At 42.5% G+C, this 12,122-nt stretch overlaps 1 pseudogene; it reads right to left on the reverse strand.

The window, feature by feature from the left end:
• Positions 1 to 2,258, reverse strand: part of LOC102485154 (glutaredoxin-3 pseudogene) — a 27,177-nt pseudogene extending 24,919 nt beyond the window's left edge.
• Between the last annotated feature and the right edge of the window lie 9,864 nt (positions 2,259 to 12,122).

Genomic DNA, 12,122 nt, shown 5'->3' on the forward strand with positions numbered 1-12,122 from the left:
AACTCATGCCAGTAGTCTGTGCGTGCATGCCCAAAATCCCAGGAGAGAATGAGGGAAAGGGATTGTGGTGAGGCCATCCTCTCTAAGAGGGTTAGTTCTCACTTTTCCTCTCTCTGTCTTTCTCTGGTGAGCATGCACACCCTATGGCAAAAACCTAAAAAAAAAAAAAAAAAAAGCCTGGGTCCTGCAGGTGTAGTGGTTACATCATTGAATTCCCACATGGCTGACTACAGTTCAAGTTCTGGACCCAGTGGCATGAAAATCACACTGGGCATGTTTGTTTGTGCCCAAGATCCCAGAAGGAGAATGGAGGAGAAAGGATTGCAGTGTGGTCATTCCCCTGGGATGGGGGGTGATTTCTCACTCTCCCTCTCACTGTATCTATTTTGCTATCTCTCTCCAGCAGGCACATGTGCCATGTGGGAAAAAGCCTCTAAAAAAATTGATATATACAGGGGTCAGCAGGTGACATGGTTAAGCATCCTGGATTCCCACACGGTCCACTGAAGTTTGAGTCCTGGACCTGGTGGCTTGCTTTCTCATTTCTCTCTCTCTCTCTCTCTTTCTGTCCCTCTCTGGCCAAATTTAAATATATAAATAAATAAAGTTAAATAAATTAACTCTTGTAAAAAATTGACATATACTCAGAAATTAGTAGTATAATGATGGGTCTTTATAGAAACTTATTTAATAAATTAAATAAAATATCACTATTAGTAGCCACCTCCAGATGTGGAAAAAAGACATTTCTATAATGGTAATGGTAAATTGGATCTATCTGCAGATAAAAATAGTGCTCCTTTGAGCGGGAAGAGTATTCTAGGAAAAAAATAACAAGATAAGCATTTTAATCACACAATAAAATAAGTACTATTTTTTAAGACACATGTTACAGAGCATTTGATGACAGATTTTTGCACAAAAATAATCAGAGGTTGATTCTACTTTCTTACTTTCATCTTTCTCCAGAACCAATATTTGTAAGTTAAAAAAGAATATATTAATAGTTTTTAATTAAAATGTATTAAAAACTTAGCAATTATTCTCATGTAGAAAATAGAGTTATATGGTAATTATAGATAATAGAAACACAATTATATTAAATTACAATTTAATCTGTTTTGCTTTGTTTTTTAAGATTTTTGCCATAGGGCATGTGTACTCACCAGAGAGGAGAAAAAGAGAGAGAGAGATAGTGAGAGGGAAAGTGAGAAATCCTCCATTCTCCTCCTGGGATTTGGACACATGTACACACACACCCAGAGTGAAAGCCTCTGGGTCCAGGACTCGAACTGCAGTTGGCCATATGGGAGTCCAGCATCATCATCACTATGCCACTTGCTGGCCCCAATCCCCTTTGTTTTAAAAACTGTCTCTCACTCTCCAAAAATTATTGTGAAATTTGGGGAGCTCCCAGTTAGTAGAGCTTGGGACAGTTGCCCAGCTTGGCTTTTTGTATAGACATCCATCATTGTCTTACAATTCAACATTTTGGCCATTATATTCCTTTATTTTTTACTCTAGACTCGAGGAAGCTCATCTCCAATGCTGCATACAGTGCTAGCCCTGAGAAATTAGGTCAATCCCATCCTGCGTTGATATTTGAACTTATTCTTAAACCCCTATCAGTTAATAGAATTAGAAGGCAAAGAGATGCCTTTTCATTATTGGATCTGGAAATGAAACAGACGTCTCCAAATGTGAAAGCTTGCCCAGTAGAGTTGTAAACCCTGGACATCACCCAGCTTCCAAACGACCCCAGGAAGACCTAGTCCTCATGTCTTCACTTGCTTGAGGAATGAGGGGAAGGCATCTTTACCTATTTCCTGGGACTAGTCACAATGAGTAGTATTGAGGCAGTTCCGTGTTAGCTCACTGACTGACTTAGTGCAAGGCCAGGGTTAACTAGCCATGAGTGGTTGGGCAGGTTACTATGACCGTCTCAGTTTTTGACCCTTTTTCAGAGTCTATAGGAATTGTAGGACATTCCTAGGGACGTGGGGCTGGCACAGGGGATTGAGAGAGAGAAAAGCGATTGAATAAGGAGAGGGGAGATGAGAAACAGATGCATGATTCCTTTTTAACAGTTCACAAATTCAGTAATTTCTTGAGACATTTTCTGATGACTTCTGGTCCCTTAAGGGTATAGAACTTTCTGCCCACATGGTGGCACTAGCTGTTTAGAAAACAGCCCAGCTTACCTCAGAAAGCCCGCTGCGGCACTTCTGTATGTGCGGGCAATGAGCTGCAGCTGACATTTAGAGCAATTAATAACGCATTAGAAAATTTACTAACAGGGATAATCCACACTGAGTTAATTAGAAAGCAACTGCAAGACTGGAAAGTAGGGAGAAATGAGCATGGGAGACGCGGTCTCGCCACTCCCAGAGGCGTGGGCACCAGAGGCTGCCCTGCTGATGACCTGCTAAGGGTCTGCTCTGTCGCCAGCTCAGGTCCTCTCCACGCTGAGAGGGGCACACAGACAGCCAGGGAGGGGTGCTCCCTTCTCAGAGTAATGCAGAGAATCTTGTCCTAGAAGCCAGAAGACCAGGTTTGTGATGCTATTTCTGCTTCTCATTCCCTCCCATGAGACTGAACAGGACACTTCGCCCTTCAGAGACTGTTTCTCACCTATAAAATGCAATTGATGGGCCAGATAACCTCTAAATTCACTTCTAGCTCTGACTTTCAATTCGGTGATGCTAGCAGACAAGAGTTTTGCTAGTTGGAGATAGGTAGATACCAGCTCACGCGTGTCATCACGGCGTCGGTAAGCAGCATCTGCTGGGTGATGATAAGGGCACACAGAGCAGTGTTCGCACACTCGGACCGTCGCCGCGGGGCTCCGTTCTGATTGGTATCAGCAAATGGAGCTCATTGCTGTCTGGGGAGAAATTGAATTTGCAAAGGTCTTTTAAAAGGCCCTGTGGAAGCCATGGAGAGTAAGTGCAGGGAACCTGCCCAGGAGGGCTTGGGGCTTCCATAGAGGGGCAGGTCAAAGGAGGGGCAGCAGGGAGCACTTCCGGGTTAAGCAGCTAGTCACAGCCAGGAGGGTAAGCTTGAGGCCAACCTGGCATGGTGTCGTCCAGGTTCTGTCTGTTTGCCCTTTTCCTCCTCGCCTCCTGCAAAACTGGGCCGTCACTTGTTAGCAGGGCTTTGTATGTTATTTCCTTGGAACAACAGGAAGTCCCTGGCAGCTCTTGACTTTGCTGTTTTATGATAAAATTCAGGCTGGCTGAGGTGGGGCCTGTTGCTTAGAAAAGATTTGGAACAAGGATAGTGGAGGGAATTTTAGTGTCCAGTCAAAGGGATAGCGTCCATGGCTGGCTCGTGTTTCTAGGTGGCCCACTGGGATATTCAGCTCTCTGCAAGGAAACAAGTAACAGTGACTGGCAATTTCAACAAGGAGAGGAAAAAGCATTCTTCAGGTAAAATGGTGAAGAACACAAAAGTATCAGAGATCATGCCTTTGGGAAATCTGATTTAGGCAATCCAGACCTTTATAAACCAAAGCAAAAGACTATCTGTTATGCATCTAATATTTTGTCTCATTTTAAGTTTGTTTAAAATACTTTTATTTATTTCTTATTATTGTGTTTTTCCTATTTACAAAGTATTTTCCTAGTTATAAAGTAAATACATGATTGATTAAAACATTAAGCAGTATAGGAATCTATGATAAATATGGTTAAGAAAAAAAGAGAGAGAAAGTGCTTCCATTATCTGGTCAGATCTTAATGGCCCTGGCCTCCAGCAACACATTCTTTGATGAATCTCTTAGACCAGCTAACTTCCCCACAAAAAATGGAAAGGGACTCCATTTTTTTTTGAGAGAGAGATTTTTGCAATAGGGTACATGCGCTCACCAGAGAGAGAGAGAGAGACAGAAAGAGAGAAATCACCCCCCAAAGGGGATGGCCACACCGCAATCCCTTCTTCTCCATTCTCCTCTTGGGATCTTGGGTACACACACACACACACACCCGGCGTGAGTTTTAAGCCACTGGGTCTGGGACTCGAACTGCAGTCAACTACACGGGAGTCCAGCGACATAGCCATTATGCCAACTGCTGGTCCCTCCATTTGTTAACTTTTGAGTGCAGGGAAATTCACCAGCTCTGGTTTGAAGCTGAAGGATGTAACCAGCTCTGCTTTGGATGTCCAATGCTAAACACAGGAAAGTTCAAGGAAACTGGGACAGCTGGTCACCTTAGTCTCATTTAACTTCTACATGAACCTTTAGAAATGAAACCCAATCCTTGGGATCTCAGACTTGCTTCTTTGTTCCAATTCTGTGAGATACTACTGTTTTCCTCTTTCCTTCACTTGAAGGAAAGTACACCTTCCTTTTTCCTTCTGTTAGTCCATTGGAGACTGCAGGGTTTTGAAGACTAGGAGGATGGATAGGAAGGGCATCTTCTTCCATTAAGGTTGTGACTCCTCTCTATTCAACCCACTGTAAACTGGTGGCCCTGTTGAACATGAATACCATCTTCTGGAAATGATCAGCTCTCACCTGTCCCCTCTCACAATGTCCTCTCATATATGAAGCTCAAGGAAGGCTCCATCCCCTTGAGCATAAGCACACTGAAGCTCCTAGAAGCCCTAGGTCAGTTTTCCTCTCTCCCAATATTATTGCAGTGATTTCAGACCTTTCTCTAGTTTGTGAGCAGAAGTTGAGTCCCCAGAGCTGTTATATAACCAGACACAAGTCCAAGGGTAAAAGAGTGGGGATGTAAGAGCAGTCTAATAAGAGCAACACTGAACAGGAAAACACGTACACCTGCCTCTTTGACAGTTTTTGCTGAGGCTCAAACAACCAAGACATCTTTCACTTATTAGCTGAACACAGAGTTATGGTGGGGATAAATTTGGTCTAAAAATAATAAAGGGGATTTGAAACAGAGACTATGTATGTCCTATTCATTCTTGAGTTATCCTCAGATTGTAAAGTAGATTTTATTATTTTCCTTCTACAGTGTAGTGGAGTGATTAAGAACACAAGCTTGGAATTTCACCCTGCCTTCACTATTTAATGACTGTGTGCTCCATTGCTCTAAACTTCTGTTCTACTTTTTAGAGATAATAATATCAAAGGTATATGATTGTCATGAGAATTAAATGACATGTAAAGCACCTAGAAGTCGGGCCCATTGTTCTCTATAATGTGAACTAATATTATCAATCCTAGGTTGTAAATGGTGAGATTGAGACTCATAAAGTTTAAGTAATGAATCAAAGCTTGAGTCAAGATTTAAATCCAAGTTTGTTAACTTCAAAACTCTAGTAATATTTAAACTCAGAGTAGTTATGAGGAGCCTCAACCTTCCCTGACCAAGATTTGACCAGGTAGAAGGGTCCTGGAGACTATTTCAATATAATAACAAAAAAATAGTATTGTTAATATATGATAAGCATCACAAGGAATCAAAAAGTTCATAAAATGATGGAATCTAATGAGTATCTTGGTGAAAGAAGTTTTTGAAGTCTACACTAACTTTTTCATAGTTATGTTGTCCATGAAATTTCAGAGGACTGCCTTCATATAAAGAGGTAAGGATCATTTCAAGTATTTTCCTACAATTGCTCTCACTGTCTAAACTCACTGACTCTTTGAGTTATACATTATTCATAATCTCATTTTAAAGATGTGGAATCTGAGGCACATGGAGCTATAGAGTCTTGACAGAGGTAGAGCTTATATTGGTAAGATCATCTCTAACCCAAATATTGTTGTGGTGTGAGCGGGCAGCCAATGCTCCAGCAAACACCTGTGCGAGGTTGGGCCCCAGCTAAGTTTCCTGAAGACCCAGGTGCCAGCTGGAGCTGGGGGCTCTTGGCCTGTGATTGGCTGTCATCTTCTGTGGTTAGCTCTCCATGGTGGGGGAGGCTGGGAAGGACAGTGGAGGCTGATAAATATCACAGCAGTAATCTCTGAGGGACCAGAGTTCAAGGAGGGAGCAGAGAGCACCCTTTGCCTTGTCTTTGGTATCGAGGACTTTCAACTGAATTGCAGACATCCCAACACTTTGGCCAGGCAGCCTGCTGAGCAAGGTAACACTGGTGTTTTCATGTCTTGAGCCAAAATAGTTATTACCTTTTTAGTTTCTAATGAGAAGTACTGGGGGTATTTTTCTTGCAGAGGAGGAGGGGAGGAAGTGAGGAAAGCTAACATCAATTGGCTTTCCTTTCTAATTTAGGAAAATAGAAAAGGTACAAGAGGCCAAGTTTAGGGACAATGAAGTTTCATAGAAAAGATGGAAAATATCTGGCTAACTATAAACAAGTGTGGTTGGCCAAGGAAGAGTTGGAGCAATGCTTCTTGAATGTACACGTAAAGGGATCAGCAGAAGGAAAAGTGCAAGACTCCATGGAAGAAATACTGTCAGTCTGGACAAGAAAAATCACCAGGAATGAGCAAATTTTGGGAGTGAGGGAGGAAGTGTGTAATTTCCAGGTGTCTCTAGGCATTTCCTGTTTCTCAGATGTGACCTGTGGGCCACTTGGTCAAATGACAGGAGTGTTCACCAGAAAGCACAGTCTCTGGGTTCCATTCCAGACAGACATTCCGAGACCTGACGAGCAGCACTTTCCTTTTTTTATAAAACAAGCTCCCTAGTGATTCTGATTCACATTAATTTTGAGAATTAGCATGTTAGGGACCTTGCTTTGAGATTATGTTCCTGAGTCAGGAGTCCTGACCAATGGTCATGACAGAACACTTCTTTCTGAAGTGGTTCAAGCAAGAAATTGCCTAGGGAAGGGCAGGAACTGTAGGTGTGTGTTGTGGATGGCTAAGACCTATTGGAAGACATTTGGTGCTATCTGATTTTGATGCCTAGGGTTTGGCAAACAAAAGACAATGGTATTTGCGGAGTGAGTAAGTGAACGAGTGGGACAGATGTGATTACAAAGTGTCATGCTTGGACACACAGGGATCACTTGGAAATTGAGTATAGGCCAAGTTGAAGATGTTGGGAGAGGAGAGAGTGAGCCAAGTACTAGTGTGTGTGTGTGTGTGTGTGTGTGTGTGTGTGTGGTGGGGGGCTGGGATGGGTTGGGGGGATGTTCAGCCTCAAGTAACTACTCACCCAAACTATAGCTTTAGCTGGTTTGTCAAAATGCAAAATCCTCCCTATGGGGGGAGGGATCCTACAGCTGGGATGGCAGACGTGGAACTGTCCAGACAGGCCTGCTGGAAGGAGTGGAAGGAGTTAATGTGGAAGGAGAGGGCTCGGCTCCTCAGCCCTCTGGATTTTGAGGTTCGTCTATTGTTGAGACCTTTAGTTAGAAGAGAGGAGCTCAAGCGTTTTCAAGATTTCTGAGTCTCAGAAAATGACTGCTCGGTAATTCTCCCATAATCCTGACTTCATGCCTTCTACAGGTTCATATTTCAGTCCCCTCTTTACGGGTTTACTAGAAAGAAAAGATGACCTAAGGATGCTGGTCTGTTTTGTGACTTAGCTGGTCTTAAACTTTTCTGAAAAAAATTTAGAGAGAAATGTGAAAAAGGGGCTATGGCTACATGTAAATCTAGTCTTTAAAACAGTTTTCTCCCAAAGGAGTTGATCACAAAAGGTAATGAATATAGTACATGCTTATTCTGAAAAATGTGTAGGATATAAAAATGAAAAAAATAAAGAGGATCTTTCACCAGTACCAGTTCTATTTTGCAGACATCAAACACTGTTCAGATTGTAAGCATGTATCCTTCCAGGATTTCATCCTTTCATGTACACATATATAGGAACATGTAAGCGTAAATGGTCCTAGTGGACCTGCAATTGTCTTGTTCTCCTTTTTTTTTTTTTTTGGAGAGATTTTCACTGTAGGGCGCGTGCGCTCGCCAGACAGACAGAGAGAGACATAGAGACAGAAAGCAAGAAATCACCCCCCAGGGGGGATGGTCACGCCGCAATCCCTTCTCCATTCTCCTCTCGGGATCTTGGGCACACACGCACACACGCCCGGCGTGAGTTTTAAGCCACCGGGTCCGGGACACGAACCGCGGTCGACTACGTGGGAGTCCAGCGACATAGCCATTACGCTAACTGCTGGTTCCCTTGTTCTCCTTTTTACGTGGACAGCTTTCTCTGCGATTGATGCATAGAGAAATTGCACATATGTGGCAATGCACATAGGAAATAAATGTTTGGGTCTCTAGATCATAATTCATTTAATAATGCCCTTTTGAGAATTATTTATGTTGTCCCCTATTTTTCAAACTTACAGTTTTTTAAACTAATCTCTCTGTCTCCATATGAATATCACTGTATACCTATGAGAATCTTTCTACAGAAAAGTTATAGAAAAACTTCCTAAAGAAGATTTATTGAACCAAAGATAATATATTTAAACTTTTTGAAGATACAGCTAAATTGCCCACTAGACATTTTATATCAATTTTTATTTTGCTCAAGAATATATGAAATCTTAATCTCCCCAAGCCTTCCTTAATGCTGAGGAATAGCAATCGTTTTAATCTTTGCTAATCAGATAAATGAAAAATATCTCAGCAGGTGTACTTCTTAAAAGTTCTATCTCCTTCCAAAAGTAGTACATGTTTATTTTAAAGAGTGAAAACCACAGGTAAAGATATAAAATCTAAAACGTGTCTTCAAAATCTTCATGGAAAATGAGCCAGCTAGTGGGGTGGCGGTTAAGGCTGGATTCCACATGGCCAACTGCAGTTTGATTCCTGCACTAGAAGACTGAAAAGAGCACCAAGCACATGTGCATGTGTACCCAAAATCCCAAGAAGAGACTGGAGGAGAAGGGGTTGTGGTGTGACCATCCCTCCCTAGGGGGTGCTTTCTCACTTTCTCTTGTTCTCTTTTTTCTGGCAAGTGCACACAGTCTAAAGTAAAATTTGTTTTTTAAAAAAAGTGGCTCTTGCAAAAAAAAAAAAAAAAACTGCGTGGATTTCAAATTGCTTTGTTGCACCAAAATAAACTTGCATTTTAATTCCATTTTTCCACCAACTTTTTGAACTCCCCTTGTAGATTTCATAGATCACCACCAGTAACACCTTGGCTATATCCCCTAAAAACAAGAAGAATAACACATTCCTCCCAACCCTTTCTTGCTTCTTGTATGAATAAGCTTTTAACAATTGAAGCAGACAACAATCTAATAAGTAGTTTGTATTTGTTGTCAATGGCTAATCACTATTTGGTGATGGCAGTCTTCCCATGAGAGCATTTAAATAAATGTGTTTTGACGGATGTGGCATATTTCAGGCCAGTGCGTATCAGGGGACAAATGTGCAGGGAAGTGGTTCCAAGTGTCCTCCCAGCAAAGCCTGTGGCTGACTTACTAATGCACCAGGCCAGTATTTAGCTCGATGAGCTCCAGGATGGTTTTTTTGTTTGTTTGTTTGTTTTAATAACTTCCCCAAATGTCACCTTGGGATGCCAGATAATAAGTGCTTTAGAAAAAGGCTGGGGAGTGAAGGGCAAAGGAATGAAGAAGGTATTCGGGATTGAATTCAAGCCTTCAAGGCAAGGGGACAGGGAAAAGCCGAAGGCCTGCTGCAGAAGAGAAGTAAGGAACATAATTAAACTAGAAGCACCGTGGAGGTGTCCCTTAGGCTGCAAGGGAAATACTTGCCTGGCTACTCAGCTCTTTGGAACTGTTTGGACTTTGTCAGCTCGCACACAGTCCTGCATAGGGGACAGTCTAATAAGATATCTCTTTTAACCAGGTCTTGGAAATTTGCTTTTAATTTTTATCAAAAACATCAATCTCTGACATATACTGAATGTAAGATGTAACAAACTTCAGTCGTTTGAAGGAAAGATTTACAAAGAAATTTTGGTAGCTGCATCCAGAGTTCATTTGCCCTTGCCACCATCGCCTCTCTCTCTCTCTCTCCCTCTCCCTCTCCCTCTCTCTCTCTCTCTCTCTGGCTTTTCTTATAGGGTGAGAGGGCTCGCCAAAGAGAGACAGAGAGAGAAGGTGAGAAATGATTCCCCTGGGGGGCCAGCCACACTGTAATCCCTTCTCCTTAATTATCCTCTTTGAATTTTGGGCATGCGTGCACACAAGCCCAGCATGACCTTCAAGGCAACAGGTCCAGGACTCGAACCATGGTTAAACCATGTGGGAGTCCAGCACCTTAACTACCACACCACCTGCTGCTATTTTTTCTTTTTTAATTATTCACTCCTTTTTCCATGAGTGAGAGAACCAGAGAGACAGAGAGAACCAGAGACAGAGACAGCCCTTCTAGCAGGGTATCGCGGCTGCCATCAACCCCAGCCTCAGCCAGGCACATGCATGCCAGTGGTACTCAGATGAGAGTCAGCCTCACAGAGTGTCTCACTGAACTGCTGCGTCACTGCTCAGCCCTTGTCCCCTAACCTCACCCTTGCTTGAAGTGAGTTCATCTGAGGATTTGTCCCCATGACTACATCACTAAAAATACCCATCAATTTGGTTAGTTAATTAATTGAGGAAAAGACATACATCACTCAATATAACCGATGGGCCAAAAGAGTTCATCTGAGCAAATTTGAGAGATGAGCTTGGGATGACAGGTTGAAAATGCAGTTGTTCTTTTTCCAGCATTGACAAGGCTGAGTTGGTAGGCCTTGATACTCGAATGACGCTGTCAGACTTCCCCACATCCTGCTGATGTCCGCACTGCACCTGGCTGGCAGGGTTTTCTGGTGCATGTCACTGCTAAAGGTTTTTACCAGAAGGGAAGCATCACTCCCACTTCCACTTCTTCTTACAAACTGTGGAGTCAGTGACCATCGAACAGTGATGATTTTCAGGATGGCTTATGTCAGTCCTATCCAAGGCCATTTGAAATTTTCATCTTTTTTTTTTTTTTTTGGAGAGGTTTTTGCTATAGGGCGCATGCGCTCACCAGAAAGACAGAGAGACAGAGAGACAGAAAGCGAGAAATCACTCCCCAGCGGGGATGGCCATGCCGCAATCCCTCCTCCTCCATTCTCCTCTCGGGATCTTGGGCATGTACGTACACGCACCCTGCATGAGTTTAAGCCACCGGGTCCGGGACTTGAACTGCGGTCAACTACATGGGAGTCCAGTGACATAGCCATTACGCTAACTGCTGGTCCCTGAAATTTTCATCTTATGAGTCCTTCAGGTCTCAGTACATGCACACTGGATTATTGCAGGTTCAGGGAGTTCTGTGGTTTTTGTTTCTAATATAGACACAGCCTTATAATTTACAGCAGCATTCACTAATTAAAATTGTAAGCATAATTACTATCCATGATACTTATTAGCTTGCATCCATAAAGCTCAAAAATTCACTTGATCCTTTGAAGTGGTGAGTAATTAATTTATTTTGGTTTGTAGCTTTATCACCTCTTTATGACCTCTTTGGAAGAAATAAACAACCAAGCTCCCAGAAGACTGCTTTAAAAAGCTGGGAAAATACTGTATGGCTAGTGCAATGAAGCTGATACAATGAGGAAAATACTGTTTCTCGTTGGTTTTACTAGCCAGTTCATCTTTGCTCAGCAAATAACTATTGAATCCCTAATATGGAGGAGGAAACACCAGGAGACAAAGACGAATCACACAAAGATTCTGTCCTCAAAGACTTAAGTTCTTCTGTAGAAAGAGAATAAGATTTGGCGTATATATTTCACATTATGTGTGGAATGTATATAAGCTATAAGATGCAAGGTATAAACACTGTCAGAACAGGGAATGGCTCCATTCTCTTCCCTGTGATCACCACCTTACATAGCACAGGGCTGTGTAAGAACATTTCGGGGGCCAGAAAGTGCAGTGGTGGTGACATGGGAGGCTCTGTGAGACTGACCCACGTGGGAAGGGTCTAGATCCATGTCTGGAGACCTCCCTGCATGTGCGGGGCACACAGGTGCCCACGATTTGAATGTAGCTGCAGCATGGGGTGGACAGCGCTTCAAGATTTTATTGGGGGTGCTGTTTATCTGTCTCTCTCCCTCCTGCTCATGGAGGAAGTAAATGAATCAACTTAAAGGATAGAAAGTTTAATAAATGACTTTTAAAATGAATCGATAACACCAATGTATTCATTTGTATTACGTCCAGGATACATCAGAGGGATACTGAACTTTCTCTAACTTGATTTGTTTTCATTGTCCCTAGGTAACTCA

The sequence above is a fragment of the Tupaia chinensis genome, unplaced genomic scaffold (assembly GCF_000334495.1).
Source record: "Tupaia chinensis unplaced genomic scaffold, TupChi_1.0 Scaffold143910_1, whole genome shotgun sequence".
In the NCBI taxonomy this organism is placed as follows: Eukaryota; Metazoa; Chordata; class Mammalia; order Scandentia; family Tupaiidae; genus Tupaia; species Tupaia belangeri.